General features: G+C 35.2%; 1 protein-coding gene across 8 annotated transcripts in view; it reads left to right on the top strand.

Annotated features, from left to right (window-relative positions):
- LOC138139832 (agrin-like) overlaps nt 1-26,877 on the top strand; it is a 149,121-nt gene that overhangs the window by 7,235 nt on the left and 115,009 nt on the right. The gene's annotated exons all lie outside the window — the stretch shown is intronic.

The following is a 26,877-nucleotide window of genomic DNA, read 5'->3' as shown; positions in this document are numbered from 1 at the left end:
TTCCGCTTATTCAAAATCAACAGTAACTTTGTTTCATTGACCACTTGTAGCACCACCTCGCAAGACTAAAATTAGCGCACGTTTCGCATTTGTACGGTTTTTTCTTTATTATATGGCGAGATTACAGTGTGGTTGGTGAAAATGTTGTGTTGATGCATAGGAAGGTGGGCGCTATTGTGATATTCATGCTAGCTCAGAATAATTTATAAGTCGCGCAGCATAAGAAAGCTGGAGCTTACGGTTTTCTGCAACGGGAGAATCCCACATAATCGTAATTAATTATTAACAAACTGGTTCACCAATTGCAGCCCTTTCGACACAACTCACTCTTTGTTCGACAGACACGTTCGATATTTTCATAAACATTTCCAGACACCTGCACGGACAATGGTCCTGTTGCTTGTTCTCTTTTTGACTCGTCGTAGATTACACCAACTGCAAAAAATGCCATCATTGGCACGTGTCGCCACACTATCTATTGCATATTTATCCGGGGCAAATTGTCACGCATTTTGGTGCACAATGCAATTATTTTTTGTTTGTATGTGTGGATACAGCTCGGACCTCATTAAATCAGCGGTTGTATGGTTAAAATTGGTCAATAACGTGGATATCTGGCGTGTAAATGGAGCAGGAATTTTATTCCAGCGTCTTTATAGTTTGGTGTGGGATTGTAAGTGTGGTAGTTTGAAGGATTTTTTTCGATTAAAACCATTGTACCACGACCAGATCACTAGTAAAACTGCTGTTACGAGATTATTAGGCAATGTTTAAAGCTCGACTTCTTCATTCGAAACTATAGGCGTGACGGTTTCACATTAAGACTCGTACATGACTTACCTGTTACACCTACAGTCATTCTTCAGCTGCTCTACATAACGCCAGTTGAACACAAATTTGTTTTATACTGCGGTTAGTTTATTTATAACTGACACACTTCGATTAATTATCGATGATTTCTTCAATCCAGTTCGCAGACACCCAAAACTGAAATTATTTCTTCCTTTCTTCGATTTATGTTACCCACTGCACGTTCCTTTGATAAAGTAATTTAATTTACAACCTCTTTTCCTCAACGTCAACATTTAATTTCATATGTATCTGATTTCTGTTCGCAAATTAGATTAACATATCTTGCAGAAAATAGAGTTTGCATTGAGGGAAATAAAAAAAATATGTTTTTTGCAGTAAAACTTATTTTCTGGATCAAAGGAAAGCTACGACGTTGTTGTCGAGTGAAGAACATGAATCTATTCAAGTTTTCGGATTGGATTCTGCTTACAATTATTTGTCAAGTTGGTCAATATTGCGCAATTAATTAGCGTCCAAAAGGTAGCTGTTGATCTGGATAATGGCTGGCAATAAAACGCAAGAGATGGCCATTAATTCATTCGTCCAAAGTAAAGTCGGAAATTATTGTAGTAATTTGTATGCAATTCATTACGGATGAAAAATGTCCAACGGAGACGGTCTCAGTGACTGGGTTCAATTTGAACATACAATATGCATCCAATTATAATTCGGGTAAAAATGATACATTTTAATTAATTGGGGTCGGTTTTACGTTCGCGAGTCCCGAAACAGGTTTACAGCGTTCCTTGTAAGAATAAAATAAAAGGAATGTTATCCGTTTATAGAGGTGAGTTTCTCAATTTAGGAATAAGGTTTTTCTATACCGAAACTCGCGTTTCCGTAATCGAAATGTCGGAAAGACCTAGAACACCTGGAGAAATTCTTCCCGATGGGAACCCTAAAACATTTTTATATTGCATGGAAGCTCATTGTTTAAAAGCTCGCGCCAGTTAGGCACCGAGCGAGATGATGGCTACGAATTCCCTCCGATGTTTATGCCTCATCTTCGAACATATTGTCAATTTCACAAGAACGGTTAATGCAGCCACTAAGACAGTTCGCCGTTAACGGAAAGATAAAGATAGTTGTAAAATCTTGTAAATAAGTCTGCAATTTAAGATGCAGCGTAGACAATGCGTCGCTCATACCTGAGGGCTACAGCTGAAGTGCAAAATTATGCCTGTTTATGCCTTTGCCGTCTCTATCAAGGTAAAATGCGATTATAAACTCCACGGATGACCTTGTCTCTATATTACGACTATACCAACGACCGTTCTTATATTCAGACACCTGAGCCTGACGCATTTGAATAATACTTTTGATCGTGTTAAGCAAATAAACACCTTTTTTGACAAAGAGGATTAGATTTATGTTCTTGCATCTGATGCATACGCAAATGAGGGTGTTCTAGATGTGTTTCGGTCACAGTATTATTAACGATTCAATCACCATCGTTTGTAGTGCTTCAAAGAAATTACAGTTTTGAATTGAACACTGTAAAATTCAAGTTTGTCACTGGCATTTATTTAGTGACTCATGCTTAAAGTAACGGTTTTCGATCAGGATGTTGGTGGAGAGTCACCGTATCGTCGTTAGCTGATGAAGGAAAGCAGGCACGAGAGAGTGTCAAGTCGAAGGAATTTTTGCATCTGGTGCTGCAAGGGAGTAATTAGGATGTTGATAAAAGTGTAAATGTAGGTGTCGTAAGTGAGGGAATAAAAGGGGCCATAAACCGTGCCAATAAATAAACATCTAAATGGGAGAATTCAGCACTACTGTTTCAGGTGAAGTAATTGGAGTTAAATATGGAGAATATCGTGGCTTTATCGGGGAAAGAATCTCGGAAATAATTGCAAGGATGGGCGGCGTTTGGAGAGTCCGTCTGGTGCACCCGATCGAAATGGCATAAATCGAAAGCAATGAAGTCGAAATTTACGCGAGTATATTTTAACACATGGGAGCTCAATAATTTACTCTCGGAGTGTTTAAGTAAAACAACTTAAGAAAATAAAGATAAGAGAGAATGATTATTGATGAAATCAACATGAAATTGAAATGAACGTCTGACAGTGAGCGGTCGGGCGGTTCGACTGCATCCCACACAGAACCAGAGTGTAGGCTGATTAGTCTTACATGCTACAATCCACTACATCCATTCTACTCGTCTCTAATAAAATTTAAAAACACTGCTCGACCATCAGATGCACAGTGCACGAGATATAAATAAAGTGCGACGTTCTTATTTCGGAATAATAGGGATTAACGAAGCCGTGCGTCTTCTCAAAACAAACTACCTTGCGACATCTTTCTTATAAATATAGGAAAGTGAGGGGCGTAAGCAGGCGACTGCGATCGTCGACGATTAAAAACGTCGCCTCAACGTCGGACCCGGTCGACCGCCTCGGTCCGGCCTCCCCTACTATTTTCATTAGAACCTAACAGACACTTTTATTCCAACCGATGGTCAAGATAAACACGGTTAAATAAAATAAATACTTTTTCTCTTTTCTTTATTTTAATTGCCACTACCGAAACTAGAAATTCGTCGAGACCAGAATTCCACATCATGTTTATTAACATGCGCCAAGTTAGATATTAACAGAGTTGGAAAAAACAACTTCCCAACTTTGTCATTTTATTGCAGTCGCGAGTGTTCGCAGGAGTGGGGAAAATATTTCTTATCTGTAAGTGTCTTAAAATATTAAACGTATATCCCTGGTAAGCCATGAGCTTAAGGATGTTTACGTTATTTATCATTTCTCTTTTCTGCTACTTTATTTACTATTGTTCGAGTTATGTGGAAAAACGGATCGGTTCCAGCCTGAAGATGGTTGCTTAATCGAGCGAAACCGGTTGGGCTAAATAAGCAATTGTTAATTTTTATTATCCGGTCATTTAATAAATGACATAATTCCTCGATTGATTTTTTAAATTACACAACACGGCAATTTGAGGTCTTTATACCCGTAGACTATGTAAATTGAGGAAATTAATTTGTGAGCGATTTAAGCTATTTTCATTAACCCGTTTCGGGGTTCGTGAAAGCACAAAACCGAAACTGCCCCGATGTTCGTCATTTTCTCCATTCCAAAAAAACATTTGTAACATGTCAGTTTGTATCTCCCATATTTGAACAACATTCATAAACGTAATTGACATCCTCTGTCATTTTGTAAACAAATTACGAGACGTGATGTTCGAAAAACACAATTTGATGCATTACGCTTTTTCTATTGCATAATTGGCATCTGCTCGAATCAAGTGTCGCTTCGTCAATAAAACCCGAACGGCAATTAGAGCCTTTTCGCAATTAATAATTAACATTTCTCAAATTTTATTTAATTGTTATCAAATTATCTATATGAATGGCATTCAATTAAATTCGAGTTCTATTTTGTTTATTCAATTTAATAACGTCCCATGTTCAAACACGGCGCAAAAAAGGCAAACAGCATCAATGGAATAATTCAAGTTAGTTCCTCGCAAACTTAAACAGGGAAAGATGAGCCGAGTAATAATGGAAGATATTCTTTTATTTTCTTAAGAAAATACGTCTAACGCGAGTGTCAAGGTACACGAGATAATTGCGACTAAATTATCTACCAGAAACTTCCAATTTTCTTCTTAATTAAATCAACGTCGAAGTTTTCAAATTTCGATGAGTCAAAACTAAATATAAACTTCTCCAAATAGTTTACTTTTCAATTTAACTCGCCATTATTCTGTAATTATTCAATGAAACTTGTGACCTAATCTTTCGCTATGTTATCTCAACAACATTAAACTACTTATTAAGTATTGTGAAGGGAGAAGTACACGACATTTGTTGACAGAATTAACGTGAAGTAAGTAAAAATTCTCTCACAACATACACGACGCGATAAAATTTTATACACCTAACCTGCGTTCAGAAACTAATCCGTTTGGAGTGATTTTGTAAGTATGTCTCTTAAAAACCCAGTTGACGTTTTGTTCGTATTCGCAAATTTCATTTTAGGTTATGTGGGTTAAGTAAGGACGGGCCACTCCAGACGTACCAGTTTTTGAACACCCGTTATAATAATGTATAATAATGAATAATTTACAGTGTTGTCAGTTTTTTAACGTTGAAATCACTCTGGACTTTGCTATTTTGAACTGGTCAAACTCGTAGTTAATTATAAATTGAGGTGTCATAGGTATTTGCACAATTGGCGGTTTTGTCAGTTTAGCAAAATCTATGGGAAAGTGTCGTAATGTATGGACATCGAGGGGTATAATAATCATTTATATACATTACAGTACTGACAAGGCTGTCACGAGGCCCAAACTTGGGTTGCCGCCTGCTTGTCTTGAATATGTTTCTGGTACACAGTGTAATTAATTAAAAGTCTGAGAAATCGCTCAATCGTGATTTGTCTTGTCCGAGTTAAAATGATGAATTTTAGATTGTAGAGTAACCTGTTGGTGGATTTAATGTTAATCTGAGAGGAACTTGAGAAGGGTCTAAAAAGTTAACAGATGGGAGACAAAGGGCGATTTTTAACGCACGCTCCCTGACTAATGGATCTACTATTTTCCTTTAAATGTAAGCTATTTCTAAACCTAATGTTGTTTAGGTAAAACAAGCCATTCGTTTACTACTACTTGACGTTGGCTTAACCCGTGGCTAACTAAAATATATTATGTAATAAAACCACTGAAGTTTAACACGAGAATTTTGAATCTCCCAATTAATTTTACAAGTTTTTTGTTCGTCAAGTGGCGATACTTTTTAAAACTAGCGCTAACGAACCGGTAAATAAACATGTCACTAGCGCCATTTTCAGCTTTGATATCAGTGCGACCGCAGCCTTTCCACATCCATAATTGAGGTACTCGACAAACTATTAAAGTAAGTGGTACTTGTGATTAAGCTCTCAAGTGCCGCCGAAAAAAAGCTTTTCTGTACTTTACGGATTTATTATGAAAATTCCTATCGACGTAACGCGTACGCAGTTAGATTTATCGCTAATTTAGGCAAATGTTGATTGCGCAATTGCTGGACAAGGGCAAAATTTCAAGTAGTAAATTACGTTTTAATTACAGCCAGACAAATTACACCAAGCTGTTTACATTATTTACTTCGATAAAATTCAGCCAGTCCACCCCTTCACCAGTTTCGATTACTTCTTTCCTTCTGACTGACACGAGTCCACAATTTCCCACCTTGACTCACTTTCCATAAAAAATACACAACTCGAAACTTTCTAGTCGCGTTGGTGTTGCAAATTAGGCTAATTTCTTGTTGTTTCTGAATTAGCAATATTCGTCGCGTTCGATTTTCATCTGGTAAACTTTTCCAAAAATAAAATGGAAACAACCACTAGAACGAAAGTACCGAAGAACATGTCTGTTTTAATTGACTTACCATTATTAAGCCAAAAAAGGAAACCGTGGTTAAGTCGATAGTGACATAAATATATTACATTTTGTTCATCTGCATCACCGACTATTTTAATGAGGATTTAATTAATGATTGTGGATTATACAGTAGCATAAATACATGAACTACAATCAAAATACGTTGCCTTTCACTTTTCACACTTCGTACACAAATTATCTTGTGTTTCGGTTATTGTTAATTTGCGATTATCGCATTAGGTTCAGTCGTCGATAAAAAAATCATTGAGTAGTACAGAGATAATTGGTTATAAATTAAACTGGATTTTAATTCGTATCTGTTGAATCGTAATTTCTGAAACAGACATATGCTCACTTAATATTAATTAATTTAGCTATTAATCATTACTAATTAATAATCATTTTACACGTAGTGAAGAAGAAAAGGTGTCCGAGTACCGCTACGTTGCACGATAACCGTTTCCTCCCACTGTGGAGTTAAAGTCTTAATTTGTAGTGAAAAATGTGTAAATTATGACAATTAGGGTCGAGTGCCAGATAGGCTGTGGTTTTGTGGCGCCGCAAAATGTTATAGAGTGAAGTTGCAGCAAATCGTAAGTACGGATCTGGCATAATGGCGGAGTACTGCTCTGATGGACACGTGTGATATAAGTGAAACTATAAATGTAAAACACGCTTTCAAATCTGTGTAACGATTTTAAAACGGCTTATATTATGTAAAATGATCTGGTCGAAAGAAATAAATATTTTTATCTCCCTTGTAAACATATGTTAATAACTGTCTATCTGCCATCTTAAACGCGCCGCTTCATCCAGTGGCGTATTATTATATTTTAATATAACGACGTTATTGATAGGAGTCGAGCGAGCATTGTTTCAGGAAGGGTGGTTTTAAAAACGGATAAATTCGGAATGATCGACGCTCGGAGCGACAATTCGGCGGACAAGTCCGATAAATCAGCGAAAGCATATTTATGTAAATTACAAGTTTAACGAGTAATTAATTTTTATTTTTAATTGCGAGTGTACATCAGCGGCATGAGTTTTTCGTTAAAAAGTCTCCAATAAAATATGTAACTAATTAATGAGAAATAAATAATAGCGGCAATTACTTGAACGCAGTCTTTGTTTAATTATCGTAAACCCTGTTCAGACCCTTTCGTAGCACCTGTGCTGCCCACATACCACTTAACATATTTGACTTTGGGTGGTTTAAGTCTCAGATGTTTTTCGACCTATACACAATAACGCGTTTAAAATACCAATTACGATTGATTTTATCGATGTATTATTTATTGCCTTTATTCCGGTGGGAATTTTTTAGATTCTATATTTAAATCATTGAGACAAATTTGTAACAACCACTTTGCTGCATAATGTAATACATATTATACGTAACGGGTACGTAACAATACAAATTTTTATCAAGCTTAAAATCGGCGTGGGTTCACTATGCATACAAATAAATGAAGTGAAAGCAACGTGTTACAATAAATTTTGTCCCCTTAACAATTTCAGAAAGTCTTAATGACTCCAATTAATACTGCTCATTGTGAGTGACGACAAATTCCAAAAACTTGCTGGGACCATCGAGCTGTTCTTGACTCCATTAATATTCAAAAGATTCAACGATCATTCTTTAAGAGCTGAATTTTTAATTTTGCTACAGTTCTAACGTTGGAAATTTACAGCACAGCTGAGCTAGCTATTTGTTACCGGCAATTTTTCTTCAAGAACTTTTCAAACTGCACTTCTCTTATTTTGCTGGTAGTGAAGATGGGAATTGAATTTAAATTAAATTACGCGCTACTAATGTAACAAGGTTCATTTTTATCTTAAACAAACTAAAGTTGTTGTGATAATTAAGCCAAAGGCACTTCCATACCATAATCATACCGCTCAAGTTTATTTACAATGTGTTGAAACTGTTAGCATGTTAACGTTTGTTGTTATTAATCATGATTAGCGTAAAATAAAGAAAATACAAATTAATCCACATTCCCCGTCATTATTTATTATTTAATATATGAAATAAAACAAACTATTCCGTTTCATAAAACGTGAAATGATATTATAATTACATGGTTATTATTACGGCCGCCGTAAATATTCGAATTTAATGACTGTATTCCTATTTACCATAGAGTTTTGTGCTTAATATAATATTAAGTTTCCCGTAGCAATTACCTCTTTGATAACAGATTATACCCATAATAAAGTGACCAAGTGTTGGTGATATCGAAAGGATAGCCTCTAACAGCGGGCGGTAATCACTCTTGACATGCGTCACTATAAAAGAGGATTATTAAGGTATCTGGTATCATTTTGTCCCAAATCAAGCCTATTATAAAAAGACAAGGGTTTAAACAAATCCATAAGAAATCGGAACGCTCTCTAACCCACCCCAATAAAAAAACACAGATTGATCGCCAAAGCCGCCGTCAGATCAACCGCACAACCATTTCCTGTCTCGACGCAAGCTATTTTTTCTCGTGGGCAGGTGAATACTTGTTTCAAAATTTCAACGACACCGAGCTGTCGATAATGATCCTGTTTTTACGGAAACTTATCGCATAGGTGATGAGGCGTGATATTTAGATAAAAGCAAATATCACCCGAACACTCGGAAAGCTTCGAAAGCACCGGCGACACATTTAAATTTGTCCAAGTCGATTCACCTACGGTCAAAAAGTCGCAAGACTGAGACGGAAGAACAGGAATCCCGCTCGATAACACAACAAATGGAAACTCCCACAGTCGGCAATAAATACAGATACAACCAATATGTATTTAAGAAATGTAACAGCTTAATTACAGCTCTCATTGAACCGTAATTGTGGACTTAGAAACGATCCCCTGTGGAACTCCCGTCCATCACGAATCCTGAAACCTCTTCGAGTGTTTTCGAACACAACTTATACACCATTTTTGGTGCTGTAGACTTAGATTGAAAATGCTAAGAGACGGGAAATTGTTTTGTGGTTGTGTGGAAAATTAGATTTTGGGGTAGAAACAAGAGTTGACTCATGATTACTGATCCAATTTATAATTGGAAATGTTGGTAGGGAAATACGGAATTACCTAAGATTTGTCCAGACAGAACAGGTGTCTGCTATGGTCGCGCTCTACATAAGGGAAGCCACACGAGCAGAGTCAAATTGGGAAGTTGTACCTGACATTGCACCAAGTGATTACGATCTCTTTAGAGACCGCTGAATTTTAAGAACGAAGAGATTTTAAAACACACCATGAACTCCAGGAAGCGGTCGAGTCTGATTTTAAAACGAGAAGAATTTTTTTATGATGGTAAAGAACCAAAAGACTAGAAAATAAACAAGTCTTTGCGTGAAAGACGAAAAAGGAAGTGGAGAGTATGGTTGTGGCCATAATTTTTATTGCTTATAGTTTACAGTTATAACAAATTTACTAAATCGTTATTTTATTATTATTTATTTCTTTGAGCTTTCTATTGACTTGCTGGTTGCACGCTCCTAGATGATATGTGACCAATTATTCAATAAAGTCGTAGGTGTTGCGTTTCTTATGATAAGCAGCGTATTAATTGATTATAAACAGCGTGTCCCATAAATATTTTCTTCATAATAAATTACTCTCGCGGTTGTCGTAGTTTTACTTGTTGAATTTATCATGGGATTTCTACACGCATTGTGCAAGAAAATCTAGGAAATCTCCTATTTTGGCCATCGATGTGAGGAATTTAGAGAGAATTAGCGTTTTTAGAAAATCTGTTAGGTGTGAGATGCTAATTATAGGAAACAATGGTTGTGCATATGGAAAATCCTACGCTAGCTTATAAATCTGCAGCTGCTTAGACAGTAACGCAGTTTTAATACGAAACGGAACAGATTTAGTGTGTAATTCTAGAATTTAATTATTTATTTTTGCTGGCGTTTCTCACTTTCTTTGATTTGTAAGAAAACCTTAAAGGAAAGTACAACATAATAAACAAGCGCGTAAGTTGTATGCGGTAGACAAAATGGTGCGTCGTTGGTAGCACAAGAGGCATAAAATAACGTTTCAAATTAGTTTATTGCCGGAGAAATTGATGAATACTCTTTTTCTCGACCACTTCAATGTGGGAGTCCGAGCGACAGCTTTTTCAACCGAAACCTGTGCTACTGGTCAGATTAAAATTTTTCCTCATTATATCCTGCACGTATATTATTAATCAATTGTAATGCGTATAATCGATCGTGTAAAATCGTGAATGAACGAAGTGTCCGCCCCGAGCCTGCATTACATTTAAATCGTCGTTTCTGGTTGCAAAATGATAAATTAGAAAAGTTATTTTTGTGATTAATGACATTGGTCGAAACTGTCACATATCGGATTGGCTGTCTTTTTGTACTTTTCAAACATCCAGCTCTCTTTTAGACGCTCGGAATATTAATTTATGTATCACACGAAAATCTTATTATAGACCCAGTCAACTGGTCGTCTCTGCATTATTCAAATCCGAGATTTGTTTTGTATAAATGGGGTTATCTCGCACATTTATTTAACAACCGTTCATTAGGAAACAATGACTGCTGGATTTCCTCCATTATTTTAAATCGACCCCAGCGTAAATTTATTAAATTTTATAATTTGGCACAGTATGGGCTTGATATTGATCTTTTTATAATTGACAACTATCTTCTAGACAGCAGGTGCGGTTGACATCAATGCATTGCTGACAAGCATTCTGTAGGTCGAAACCCCTGCGTGTCCAAAACGACTTAAAATTGAACTCGACAGCTCTTTCTCATATCCTGCCATCATTTGAGAGTCATGTCATATTATTAACACGTCAAAATTCATCAATTTCACTTTTTACTCCACCTGATTTCACCCTAATTGCTATTTTAATCAAATTTAACTGTGCCTTCTGCCTATACAATATTTGGTGGAAATCACCACTATTATATAAATACCTTTATAGATTAGGTGTCAAAACCACGAATAGCATATTCAAATTACGCCCAAACAATTGATATGATGCTTCGAGCCCCCGAGGGTGCATCGCACAAATTATAATTATATGTAACGCTATAATCGATGCCGATAACATTGTTACAACCAAATAAAAATTCAATAATGTTCAAAGCGATTCACGTTCCACCAAGATATTAATTTTATTGGGGGCCTTACAGATTTCTTATTAATACCAACTGCTCTTTGAAACATCGCTTATCTGCCGACTAAGAAGACAATCCTTTTCACATTCTTGTATGCACATGCAATTCAGTCTCAACAGCATTGCAAACATCATAAAACCTAAGTTTGCTTCACTGATAATGATCAATAGAAAAAATAACGAAGTAATTCTGTCCCTCTATAACAAATTAAACTTTTATGTTAAGTTACGTGTTGACAGTTATTAACTGTCAACACGATGCGAGTTATGGGACTTTAATTTCTATTCCTCTATTGAAATTACTCGATAAAAATCCTGTAATCTTTATTCTATCGGCGCCGCTAAAACCTCCGTGAGGTATCTTCAAAATTTTAATTGCAAAATGAATATGTTTCCATGGAGATAATAAATAAATCTGTTTATGATTTAAATTTTAGTATCCACACGCGATTAGTTGAGGTGATGGATGGAATAGCCGAGTCGTCAAATAGTTCGTTTAAGAAACACCAGGAATATTTCATTTCTGAACTAAAAAATTAAGAAATCTAGTTCACTTCTCAATCTCAGAATTGTCTGACAGGACGTTTTATCGATTACAAGATTGTTTTAAATTTTAAATTAACGCTTAGTTGTACAAAAGTTTCTAAAATGCGGTTCTCCTAATCCTAATAAAGTTAAATTCTTTAAGACGAGCAGTGGTGAGCTATTAATTGATTACTTGATTAATCGGTACCAATTATGATCGAAAATGTTTTCGTTGCTTAATAAAGACTCGAGAAACTAAATTATACAATGTTCGAGTTTGGAGGCTAATTGTTAAATATTTTGTTTTAAAAGATCGATCAGTCGGCTTGTTTGCTTGATTACTTCCAAGGTCTTTAAAAACTAATTTATCAAGAGGGAACTGAAATTCAGCATAAATTAAAGTCGTTACTTCAGTGTATATTTTATATGATTCATAGTAGAAAAATATGATAATTAAAATTCTATACTCAAGTCACAAATTTTGCCAATTTTTGGTCACCTCGATTTCAAGTTAATACAAAACCAATCATACAAACAATTCAGTAATTAGTACTAGGTGTTTAAAAAAAATGTGATCAAGAGAGACCGTGAAAAATGAGAGAAAACGTATGGTTTAACTTGGATAATTCAGCCGTGTTATTATTACGATAACTGTCACGAGCGAAGATCAAAAATGATTTTAGTTAGGAACGGTTCCTATGTGAATGAGTTGACCGAGCCGCTGTCCCGTACATACCTACTCTCTAGTAGCACTATAATTCGCAAATTAGGTTATGTGAATCTTAGTATGTGGTCATGTAAACTGTGCCACACGTTTTTGATGTTTCGGTTTTGACAGCGGTACAAGTGGTATAAACAAAGTTTTGACAAATGATTACTATAATTTGCATTAATTAATTTCCCCCGACTAGTTTTTTCGTACGAATAACAAGCAACAACGATTTGATTTTTGGCTTTACTGGAAGAGTGAGTCAACGCGTCTCGTAAACAGGTGGCCAGAACACAAAATTTCCAAGTTTTCTGACCGATCAGATCTGATCCATCGATCTTGCGTTAATTGCTTTGGGACTATGGATAGATGCACAAATGACTTTTAAAGCTAGTTTGGATCGTGATATACTCGTATTCTGCACCGTGCGAGACGTGTTTCCTTATCTTTGTAGTTTTCGACGAAAGAAAGAATTTCTGTGGTCGTCATAATAGTGACGACAGTCGATGACTAATCGTTCGAAAAAACGTTTGGGCGAGTGTGGTCAAAGACAGTTTCGATTTGATGAGCAGGGTGATGGGTTTTTAAGGAACTGTCAGCAGTATGCGGCTCGTCTGAATATGCCCAACAAAAGATACTAAGCATCTCGAACTACACTGATGTACACTTAAAGATAAGCTAATTGAATTCGCTAGTCTTAATGAACATTACAGTGTTATCTGAAGTTTTAATGTAATTGGGCATGTCTACAAACAAACAATGCTTCGGAGATATATTTTGCAGTTATTTAAATCAACCGGTGTTTTATACGTGGTAGTTTGTGACGCCCGGAGATTATTATTATTTATGGCCGGCGTCGATAAAATTTTGTAGCAATCCGAAAAATGTTATCAACAATTTCTGTCGGTATTCGAATTTATTTTTATCGCGTTATCATGTTGCCGTAATCTTTATGGCACTACCTTTAAAGGACAATTTCCTTGTAATTCATTTGTTTATCTGGACATGCATTGGGAATCTAAAGATTTATATTAGTCTTTTTTAGGAGCGTTCGGGATACGCACCGCTCCCTTTTTCGACTGACGTCGTCTTAACATAATGTACAATGTTAATGTGAGCTTTGCGTTGGCGCTTGACACCTGTATCAAAACAGAATTGTCACGTTTTTACTGGTGCATCGGCACAAGTACAAGTCCCACCGTATGGGCACCATTCGGTATAAATACTAACACTTGTGTTTACTTTCTGCGGAAAATAACGAATGCACTGAACGGAAATGAAGCCCACAAAGGAAAGTATGGGCTTGTGACCATCCTGAGCATGACAATGGGTTTATAAGGCTAACATATCGCACACATTTAATACTTTCAAGCGCCACATAATGGCACAAAAATAAAAGGTCAACGAGACCACCTACATTGGACGAACAGGAATAAACACGATCGTGCAATTCACACGGTGTGGTGAGATAATTTTTTCACTTGTGCAACCTTGCTGAAATCACTTATTACATTGCACCGTGTAATGGCCGCCGCGGAAGAAAATTCGAATGCGGTGATTGATGATTACACTGACAATTACGCTTTCATTACAATTAAATCGTACAGTCATTAATGGCAAAGAGGGTGTTTAAAATTATATTGTGGCTGGAAGTTTTGATTTATGTCTCGCGTTGTGTCAGTTTGCAAAGACATGACGTACGACTTTTCTGGTTAAATGATGTCTTAACATAATTATTCAAATCATAATTAATTTTGGCGGGTACTTATGGCTTTATCATGACTATCATAAAGATGTTGCGTGATTTATCCTTGCGGATTCCTTTTTTGTACCGATTGTTTCTCGTCAACTAACACTCCTGGATCTCGGATTTCGGCATGTCAACTCAGAAAATTCTTCATGGACAAGGTAAAGGACTGAAGAAATGAAATAACGTCTCACGGCGTTACTGCGTGCATGGAATGTCTAGTGACGCCCACGGAAATGCATTTCACCTCATTTGATGAATATCAAAAACCATCTGTGAGAAATAGAAAATATTTATTGGGAATATACAAGGAGAGAGCTTTCGTAAATATCGCAAACTCTTCTGTTGAATTAAATCGATGATTATGTTAAAATTACCTGTTTGTGCGATGTCGGGCTAATGGTGTTTGCTTTATAGGTTCTAGTAAAACCATATGGTACGATTTGTTGGATTTTATGTGGCGTTTATGACACCAACCGCATTTTATCGGATGTACGTAGGGGTAATTATTAAATATTATCGCAACCAATTTGAACCATATTTATAGCATTCAAAATACCTTTCCTATTTCATAATTAATTGTATTCGAAAATGTTACGTCTCCTCTTCAAATCACGCCAACTCCACGTGAAATTCGCTTAAGCTATAGTCTGCCAAAATTTCTGTTGAAATATTTAAGTATGACATGAAAGAATCATTAGTCTGGAACGGTAATTGTACTGAGAATAAATTATTGCTTATCAACAGGCATCCTTGCTTCCAGGCTTTTTAAATATTAAACCGCTTAAACTTTCTTTCAAACTTCTGATAAAGGAATAATAGTAGCTTTGAGATGTGCGTTTAAGGAGCTGATTATTTCATATAATTTTAGTGTAAATGCAACAAACTGGAAACCGTTCATTTAGATAAGCTACTACTAGACCACGGACGGTAATAAATTCTCGCTGATTTACCTTTTTAGGTGCATTTCCTGCAGCTAACTTCAAGACTGATGAATCAGTAGCTCCACTCCGCAGAGCTGCCAGTTTCGGGCTGAAATAAAATTAATTCGATTTACTTCATCGTCCGTTTTCAACAAGTGGCAACATATTTAATAACATAATTTACACGTCACGACTTGCATGTTCATTTAGAATTTCTTCGTGAGAGACAAATTTAGTTGTAAAATTGATATTTAATTTTTAATTATTGGAGACAGACTGGAACTGCATAACATCAAGCCTTTACAAGCAATACCAGCGGGATGCACGAGTATGTAAAAGCAAAGAGTAAGCTGGTGGACAGTCGTGATACAAAGGAAATAAATGGGACGCCATTTATAAAAATTAATTTGACATCATTTCCGGCGACACGCCTCAAAACAGAGCTTCTGTACACTATGGCCGTTAAAAACAATACCATAGTTTGACTCCTCAATTCTCCACAGGTGTTTTGTTAAAAAAATATGACAAATTGAAGATAATTGTGTTGTGTAGATAGAATTAATTCCTGCGGACGTCACTTATTGTTACGATGTAAAAATAAATTAACAGTCAAATTATTATTTGTTTTGTTGGAAGGTTTGACAGCGGAGGGTTTATATTTATGAAAAATTTAAATCGACATGAAAAATTATCATTTGTTTTGTACAGATACATACAGAATGCATGCGACCGTGTCAATGTTCCCGTGACACGTGATTTATGAAACAAGCAACGCAATGTTAGGGGAAGTTTGAGACCGTCCGGTAGGGGAGGTTTACTCAAATGAGCCAATAAAAGTATTGTGAGTACGCATTCAGGAGACAGGTTTCTCATCACTTCACGACAAATAATTACTTTTAAAACGTCAATCTTCAAAGTCAACATTAAAGAAGTTAAGTCAATTCTTTAGGAAGTACTCATTTTCCCGATAAGGCAGCTTTTACCGAACTTTTGTGCTTCGTTTTGTAACTTATTGCACTTTAAACAGTTTAGCATCCCAAAAGCGAATGTTTCGCGATACTAATTTTGTTTTAAAACGTGCATATTAGCTCGGTAGAAGGCTGTTTTATGAAAAATTAGTTTATAAATGAAAGTCTTTCTTTACTTCAGCGGCTCCAAAAATAAAACAAACCGCGCACTCGAGTTCTGTAATTGAAATTATTACTTTCCGTTAGTATGCGCATAGGGTCAGGATGTGGATGAAGCAATAACATTCCAAGATGTGACTTCTTCATCTTAGACTAGTCTATTTTCAGTTCGGAGTAATAAGTTGGGCTTAATTTATCTTTTTCGTTGCATTTCCTGTCGATGTTATTCGAAATTGATGAATTGGCAAATTAGTACGGGACCGTAAAACTGCAACAATATCCGCTGAATCAATAGAACGAGAACAAGTCGGTAGCATTGCTAGGTAACAACATCCTGGGTTTTGTAATATATCTGGCCGCTGGGGACAAAAGGACGAAGTGCCCGGATTCAAGCATCGGTGCAGCAATTTCTAAGTTGAACGTTTAACAAATTTGATGATCTTGCACAGTTGGATGAAACTAATTAGCGTATGAGCGATTAGTAACTAATTGTTTGATGTTATTTATATGTGACTTATTGATATTTTGGTAATCAATGGCAATTAAGGCCCTCACAAATCAAGATAGAAGTCGGATGTTTCAGGTCAACTAGTCTTCCAAATTTATTTGATCATAGGGTATTCGAATGTTCAATCGAGAGTGACGTAGTGTTCGAAAGAGCTACGCGAAACGTACTTATCTCTTTGGAAAAAAACGAGTTAATTGAATTTCTGGCCAATTATGAAGGTAGATTAACGTTAGACTAATTAAGAATCTTTATTAATAATTTTATTTTTTGCAAGTAATAACGAGAGTGATGTAAATGGGTTTGGCTTTCTTTTTCTGATATCATAAAGATAATATTAATCTTTAAGAAGGGAAGTTGACAAAAAGAACAGACCGCTTTATACTTTATATTTCTAAAAGCAATTTTCCGTTTAATTAGGAAATGAGAAAAATGTGAAAAGGGAGAGACCAAAAATTTAATATGCAATTACAGCATTAGCAGTCTTGGATTAAACCGAGTGTTAATTTTAATTGTTAATTATATCTTTCATTTGAGTTTTGTAAAGAAAAACATTCAATACTGTGGAATTGTAGTTTTAATTATAGTTCGAATTAATAAACTGCTTCCAACTGCTATCCGAAAACACTCGATTAGAATTTCCCTGAAACAAAATAGTTCAATTACACGATTTCAGTTTTCACTAAAAATATCAAGTTCTCTTGTACGTTTTGTTAAATTAAGCTTTTCTTTCTCTCTTCAAAGCTCATTATTTGATTTTTATCTAGGTTTTGAGCGTTATATTTCCCTTTAATCGCTTTATTTTATCCTACTTCGTCATTAACGAGGTTTTTAGATTTCTAGATAAACACTCGGCATGATACTTTAACAGTTCGTCACAAAATTTCTAAAGTTATTATGAACAATGCGATCCTCACCTAACAACAAACCATTCAAACTGATACCGGTAACAAACAATAAATCAACAATTACCTTTCATGCACGATTCGACATATTAACATAATATATTTAGATAAGAGCGGGACATATCAACCAGAAAATTTCATTATTTACGGTCAATTTATGCATAAAATCAATATTAATATGCATAATTACACTCTCCCTAAAAGTAATAAATTACACCACATCCAAACTATTTATTTATCGCAATCTCATCCAGCAACTTAATTTGGCAACTTCCTCCTGTATGCAGTACAAGCCACATAAACCACAGCAATTAAATGGAAAGTTGAAAATACGATTCTGCAAGTGGGATAATTGCATCCAAATGCATTCTTTTCGACGCCCACATTTTTCCAGTAAATTTAGAAACTCACCGGTTTAACAATACGGATATACCCAGTGTTTCTAATTTATTTTGCGTCTATTTATACTGAAACCCATTTATCAAGAAAACTTTAAAACAGTTTCGCCACTTTCGATTTTAATGAAATAAAATTTCTGGATTTCAGTAGATACATTAAGTACAGGGTTATTATAAGTGTCTCCAAAGTCGTGGTGGGTGTGATTTATACAGGATGTTTTTGAAATACATTTACAAAAAGATTCCAAGTTGTTGGAGGGTTCGAAAAGATTCAGCCATTTTAACCTTTTCCACTTCCATTCGCCACACTGCAGGACTACATTATTAATCAATATTAATTCAGTAGCGTATTGTTTGTTAATGGCTTATTATTGATCTTCACTAATTACTGTCTTTTATAATAATTTTTTTCTCTATAAAAATATCTTATGTATACGTATAAGTTTGTTACTTGTCACTTTGCAATTTTCAGTATAATTTTTCAATGTGTAAATTACGGTATTCTGTGTTGGTTAAAGACCAAAAGAGTTATTTTCAAGATTATTTCGTGCACGACATTTGTCCTTATATATTAATTTGTACTCGTATATGTAATTTTTAATTATAAATTACATCATCGAGAAGCCCCTTGCTGTCAGGCAACCAATTAATCACACCGATTTAAAAAAAATAATATTGATACAGTGTGTATTGTGGGTGGCAATTTTCCACAGAAACCTTGTATACTGCGGGTACTAAAAACACGTATTCTAGAAAATATGTATATTGCTGCAAATTGTATGAAAAAAAAACATGTACCTATGCGTTTGGTGTTTTTTAATATTACGTGAGAGGTACATACTACGTAGGTACTACGGCTTAACAAAAAATGTAAAAACAAAAAATGTAAATGTTAATGTCAATTAGACACATGTAAATGTCCAAATCAGATTTCTGTTACGTTTGGAATACCTTAATAATTTAAAATTTGACATAATTATACAGGGTGTTTCATTTATGGAGTAAATAGCTTCTTGTGGTGAACTCGAATACGCGAGATGGTTTGAACGTCACCAAAATATATCAACTTGTGATCGTAACGACTACACAGGATTTAATTTTGCTGTTGTTATAAATAAGTGATGAAGGAGAATAATTTGATATGTTTGGTGTGCACATTTTCAAGAATGATAATGAAACTTGGTCAATTTATGTAACAGGTTGAAAGTGTTTAAAAGAAAGCAAAACCGAATGAAAATGCAGTCAACAGTCACAGTAAGGCTATATATAACGTGGGCGTAGTATAGGTGTCAGCGGAGGCAGTGGGGCCATCGGGGTTGTAAGGGAGACCCGAATCAGGTGAAGCATACCCCAGTTATTTACGACGTTCTACAAATCCTCCAATCAGTATAAAGAACACCGGTGATCTATGTCCCCATTTCAACGCCGTTTTTTATTATTATTATTTTTTTACCTCCGAATTCATTCTGGTTACGATGCAGCCAATTAGTGGCCTTCTAGAAAATTGATTTATTAACGAGGTGCAATACTAAACGCAAAAATTGTGTAACAACCTCCACGATAAGAGCTAACCTTATTCTGATCGTTGTGAGTTAGTGCCACGTTAACTATCTAAGGCGGTCATAAAGAAAATTAATTACTTATGTTTCTGTGTTATGTTCTACTGTAAGTTTATGGTTTTGTTTTATTACCTAACGTTCAGCTCTGTAATTAATGCAAAATTTTGTAGGGTGAGTTAGATAACAAAAATTAGAAAATAAACTCGTAATTAATTTTAAGTGGAACGTCCAGTTCTCGCACGAGGGGAGAATTTTCTTAGCACCTTCTCGCCGGATTTTCGTTTAACTCTCTTCCTCCGCCGCACCAGGCAATTTTGCCGAAGAAATTGTGAGCAATCAAATTTGATGCAATTTGCATCTCTTTGGTCGAGACGCTTAATGCCACAACAAAACTTACACGTCCTTTGGCGCCACATCAGAATTAAACTGTGGAGTTTGTCAACAACTCGATATCGATTTAAGCTAATTCACGGACTCGCATTATTTATTCTCTTTAAAGTAATATGCATAAATATGCTAAATAATTCAGGTTTAAAACGTTATTAAAAACCGATATTAGAGGGCTTTATTGATTTACTTATCAGTCACTAGGGGGTTGTGTTTTCGATGGTTTCGATACCGTTCAAATCGGACGAACTTCCGAGGTTCATCTCCATCGGCGGTGTGTCAGAACTTACAGTGTCAACACTCCGAAGGACATATTTTTTAACACACCGTACCTGAGGGACCATTTAACGCTAATAAAAAATCAGGGACGCAAACACATCGAGGACAACACGGTGGCAGGTGGATGGATTGATTAATGTTTGGATTAAACAAGAGACAAGTTAGATAAACGCGGAAATACATCACCTTAACATTAAACTGAAAATCCTATATGACAGAATGATGGAAATGGGCACGTTTGTGTAGATCAACTGGATCATGGGTATCTAACACCTAAACTAATAAAACTAGGGAAGATTAACCCCAACGTGAAAGCGTTTTTCACTCCCAGATTTATATCTAACGTCGCGGCTCAAAAAGACTGTATTAATAGAATCTAAATGAAAACTAACGAAGTCAATTAGAACTCAAACGAGTAAAAAATAATTGAACCGCGGATACCTTCCAGATGATCTCGCATCATTCTTTGGAAAATATCGCATACTTACCGGTCCTCCACGTCCTGTTTTTATACGTTTTACACTTCCTCATACGTCAAAAACTTCTTTCCTGTAGGTCTCCGGACGACGTCGATCATAGAAATTCGTCCTAAAATCATGAAAGTTGTTTTGTGCATCGATTCTAGTCGTGCTTAGTTTTTCCGATAGCTTATTTCGACATCTCGGCTAACTTTGCAGATTTAGTAAACACGATTCACGAATGTTGCGCCGTGTAGGACTGCTCTTATTATTTGTAGAAAACTACAAACAATTTAACATGTTTGTCTGTATAACTATGCCGTTTCAACTGTGTGAGATTTGAGCGTTCAAATTCGGTCATGCGACTCTTAAATCAATATAGATTCAGCAGTCATTACTTTGTGAGCTTTCTAGCATTACAGCTTTGTTTTGTCGTTACATGGTGGCAAAATCCGCAATGTGATAGCATTTTAAACAGTCGAGTAATAGCTTGTGTTTCATCCATCACAGACAGTCCTTCTGTCTGTTGGTTGTTGCAAAATGTTTGTAGGAGGGGAGGATTCGTTCAGTTTCTAATTGCGTTGCTGTGTAAAGATTGACAAAAACAGAGGTACGTTATTACGGAATCGTCAGTGACATAACGTCTGGTTTATTAGTTAAATCAATATGGAGGTCCTTCGACCTTGAGTCCGGTGTCCTTGCTTTGTCATTTTAATGGTGAATTATTTTATAATGGTGTGTACGTGGTCGTGGTGTGTTTTTTGGACGCCTCTGCCACTCCATTAACCGTTATGTGACTATGTGCGTCAAAAGACACTTCTGTTGCTTTCGCCCCAAACCAGCAATAATCACATTGCAGTTTTCTGACGCTACAAGGTCTAAGTCCTGCTTTCTAGCAGTTCCGACAGAGTACTTAAAAATCCCCAGAAGTATTGTACTCGATTCAGTGTTAAGGTGTATAATTTTAGATGTTCGTACGGTTGAGGCAATTCGTAATAGTTGGCGTAACCCTCGTATATTACGTACCGCTGTCTTCGATGCATAAAAGAAGAAGGCCAAACAATACGCACAACAAATCATCTTTTGTTGCTAGAAATACAAGTAGTTTGTAACTGGCGAGACGAATGACGTGAGGGGGGTTAAATATTTGTTTAGCGCTTTCGTAAAATATCATTAAAGTTGGTCGGAATATGATGGGGCATTATTAGGTAAGTTTCGTGCAAGTTATACGCCAGACATTGGCGTTCAAAGAAAGGTTAAGGTAACTCGGAGACGTTCAGTTACGTTCAAGTGACATTTAACATGACGTTCAATTTAACAGATGGGCGAGACGAATGTCCGATAACACCTCCTTCATGCCAGTTTTTTATATAAAATTTTATTGCCACCGACACGCAAAATACACATATTTTATCAGTGAGTTTTGGATAGATCCGCGATAAATTGTTGTCGAATTTTTCATTAGGGTCCGACTTTTGTCGGCTTAAAAGTCCACCAAATAGAGCCTATAAAGTAAAGTAGTGAAGTTTTTATATAGGGCCATTACGTTTGAATAAATCATGGCATAAACTCGGAATTCGGTTTTAAACTGTTTGCTTTTATTGTCCTTTGTTAATAAAACATTTTAACATTAATGTAGCATTTAAAATGTTTAAATCTACCCTTGAATACATTAGCCGCCCTAAAAATTTATTTTTTATTGGACTAGGTGTGTCCAGTCTCACAAACGGCCTCCCACATAATGCACAATGAGGTTTAAGCCAGACGGGCCGCAAATTTAAAGAAGGGGTCCCACACTCGAAATCCGACCGAATAAATCAAGCCACGTTAAAAACAAAATTGTATTGTTTGAATTTTTATCGCGTAATTTATATATTTTGTGCGGACGGGGAAGGCGACTGTTCGATTTTTATGGGAAATTCGGGATTTGTTGATGATAAATGATAAAATATACTTGGAATCAAGCAGTCAGCAATCAAGTTGTACAAACATTCAAACACTGCCGGAACGTGAATCACATTTGTCTTTCATCCTCTACGTATTGAATATCGCTTAATCAAACAGAGAGATTGTTAATTCTTGCGTCGAAAAATCGAAAAGTTCTTTAATTGTCCGAGTTTCTATCTATAAATAAAAAAAGTCGTAAAAATTTATGTGAACAATGCTCATAGAGAACAATCTGGACAGTAAATCTTAACAAAAGCAAATAAAATAAAACCGTAAAAGGTCTAAGTGAGGGATCATGTTGCATCTCTGAAATATCGAAATTTATTGACTTAATGAACGAGTTTTATGGTCCAATATTTTGTGTAATTTTTGTTAACTCGTATCGTTTTTATTGTCTCAAACAGGACAAAATTCGACTTTCGAGACAGAATTGAATCATAAACTGTAATGGTGCGGGTCGCGTTGTAAACGTAATTTATTTGTATTATTGTCACATTATTTACCGAGCGTGATTCCATTATTTATTTTACCATAAGGAGCATAATATAGGTGGAATCAATTGCAGTGGAAGTGGGTGAATGTGTATAATTTACGCTGCGCCTACATTTTTTATATGTTGGTGGTAAAGCACCAAAGCAGCAGAGTAAAATCAGTGATGTAAGACGTTTAAGTTACCTTTATTAGGGACAACAATGGGTAATGTGTCTCCAACGTTGAATAGAATGTTTAGGGGGTGGTCTTATAAATGTTCGTCGCCGGAGAAGAATACAAATAACAGCGAGAGGCACATTTGATTCGTTTTCCACCGTAATTTTAAATATTGCCCTGGCTTAGCTTCATCCAGATAAATAGTTTTACCTGAATCTGTTTTAATTTCCCGATTCGTTTGTGGAAATTTGGGTGATTTTTCGTCAAGCGGAGCAAAAATGATTCATGCGAAATTCACTGTTTCTCCATACATATCATTTGATACAAAATGTGTTTCTTTCATTTCACGGTTAAAAGGAAACACGTAGCGATATGAATACAAACCCTGCAGAAGTAAAGCATTTTTTAAAATTATGAGCTTGTCACGAAAAGCGTAAACTGACGCCTGTCATCGTTTGTAGAAGTTTGGCAAATCCTCATGAAAATTTCGCTATGGGTTCGGCTTCATGATAAGCTGTGTGGAGAATGAAGGCCATACTGACAACAACTCTGCTTCTATTATTTGTCATTTCCAGAGGACTTTTAGATAAATCGTCCGCGAAGTCTCTACCCACATTTTATAAATCAAAACCGTTTCCTCCTAATTTATCCAACAATGCTCAGCAACTATTTTAACTTATCGCAATATTCACACCGACACGCAAAAATAACCACTTTGCGTAATTTGTAATGCTCGTGAATAGCAGTTAGACGGTCGGATGTGTGATATTCAAATCATCGTATAAATATGTCAGCTGTATCATTAGTGGGCATCCTACTGGTTCTCTTTGCATTTTAAATGTTATGTCACTTTAATTAGTAGTCATTGAGGATATAAAAATAAAATACGTCCACCAATCCCGACTAGACGAAACATACATTACGACCAAACATTTTGGGGGATAGAATCGATTCCACATCTACGACGTACCCGTTCAAATGCAACCGCCTTAATTTAACCGTGATCGATGAATTTCTCTATAAAAAATGCCTCCACTCTTAATATTGTTCTTGTCAATTTTTAATCAATCAATCTGACTTTAATTAAATGCCACATATAGATATTGAAAAGTTTTATAGAAAAAGTTTCGCTCATAAATAAATTAAATAAAGCACATATATTTTCAAAGAGTTTTTGATGAAAACACTTAATCGTTTATGTTTTGACGTGTTTGTTATATATTATACATACGAGAAGATTAATTATACTATCATTGTCCACATTTGCTTCGTGAATGCCGCCAAATCAATACAGAAGATGTAATAAACGTGTTTAGAATGCTATCAAGGCGGTCTAGCTTATGCTCCAACAAATCGACCTTAAAACAACAATTTTTCATTGGAAAATCATTAGATTAATTTCACATTTAACAACAATAACCTACATCTATCTTGTTATATGTGATAACACGAACCACCCCCGAAAGTCTCTTCAACCTCGTCGTTACACCTAAATCTGAAATATTTTGACAATTCTTTTGAAACGAAGACGAAATGAATGTCTTTTCCTTAGTTATCACGAGTTTCCTTCGGTATTTACGTAACTGGAACCTTTCTTGTTTGCGTTAATTGAGTTCGTCAGTTTAATTAAACAAAAAATTAAGTTATAATAACATAAACAAAATCTCCCACCCAGTCATATTTCCCCGAATTGTATTTTACAAATATCAAAATATTAAAATTAACAACTGATAGCAAAATATTTTGATTTATGGTTTCACAACCGCAAAGACAAATAAAGCAACACGTCATTTACACAGATAACTTTCAAATATAAAATATATAATTGTTGTGTCAGTAAATTATTAGAGATGTTTTAAATTAATTACAAAGGTAGATAACAGTAACCTACATAATGATTTTAAATTAAAACAAGCTGTTATCACACGGATAAATGGTGCAGATTATGGTTGATTATAATTGTTGTTTCATCAACTTGTTTTAATATTTACACACGAATCGACCAAAAACAAGAAATTTAATACATACATCATATAATCTGCATTCGTAATTGAAATTGTCTATTTCCATTACGTCCTAAATTTTAAAAAATGCATGTAAAAACTGTAATTTAAAAAAAAAATAAACAATTATGAAACGTTATAAATAAATCTTCAAGTTTCTTGTTTCTATTTAATGAAACTGTAAGCAAATCTATACTTGAACCTTTCTTTCTAACTTATTGATCATCAAAAATGTTTTGTTATTGTGTTTGTTTTTCAATATAAAAGAGTGAAATTGCAGAAATTATTCAAATAGTGAATTTAGCGGTATGATATCTATGTTGGGTGAATGTCTGCGAAACAATCCGGCAGTTGCGGAACGTTATAGAGCAAAATTTTCCAATGAAATGTTTCTAATAGAAAAATATTTTCCGCCATAGAAAAAAACATTGTTTAATTAGGTGATGTATCATCAAAAATTTGATTTTTGATCACCAATTTATTTTGTGTTGAAATGCTATACCTAGTATGTGGGATAACTGTCAAATGCACATTATGAGAAAATTATGACGTTCCTTGAGCCATGCTTTACCGAATGGCTATGATCAACAAATTAAATGAACAAATAAAGCCACTCAAAAAAATCCAGCAGCCATTAAATTATCAACTATTCATCTTTTGTTAGTGAGGCTACTGTTTACAAATCTTGCTGTGTAAGGTAAACGTTATCTTGTTGAAATAGAGGAGTGTATAACACTTTTCAACCAAATATGACAATGGAGTATTAAACAATTTATATGTACTCGTAATTTGTATCTACAGGGTTATTCACCGGAGAATTTCAGCGAAAATTTAATGTTATGCAACATAAAATACAGTTTAAAACAGCGCCTAGATTTAATTTTAGATAATGTATAATTTATAATCCATGATGGCATCATTGTCAATCATTTAGAGTCTGACATAATAAAAAAATTCGTAGGTCAGTTTTTTCGCGATTTTATCATGAATTCAAACGATGCAAAACAGACATGTTTCTGATCTTTGGTGAGTGCCGTAAAAATGCTGTTTACGCTGCATATGTTTACTCTTAAAGATATCCAAATAGACCTATTTCTAAAGTTTTTGTCTAACATTGATTTCTTCCAATAATTCTCTTCATAACCTTACATAGAGAAGTCATTGTAACTTTTAAATGAAACTACTTTGATTCCTTATTTGTAAAATGTTGTATATGGAATCTAGCAATTTGAGCTTTTGGTATTTTGTGTTGCATAACATTAAATTTTCGCGGGAACTCTACGGTGAATAACCCTGTATATAGCCTGCCTATAAAAAATTAGGGATAAAAATAAAACATAAACCTATAGGCATATATTAGTTCCGTTTTTGTTAAATCTAGCACTA

The sequence above is a fragment of the Tenebrio molitor genome, chromosome X (genome assembly GCF_963966145.1).
Source record: "Tenebrio molitor chromosome X, icTenMoli1.1, whole genome shotgun sequence".
In the NCBI taxonomy this organism is placed as follows: Eukaryota; Metazoa; Arthropoda; class Insecta; order Coleoptera; family Tenebrionidae; genus Tenebrio; species Tenebrio molitor.
Note: the sequence above shows the minus strand (reverse complement) of the source record. Positions and strands in the feature narration are given on the sequence as shown.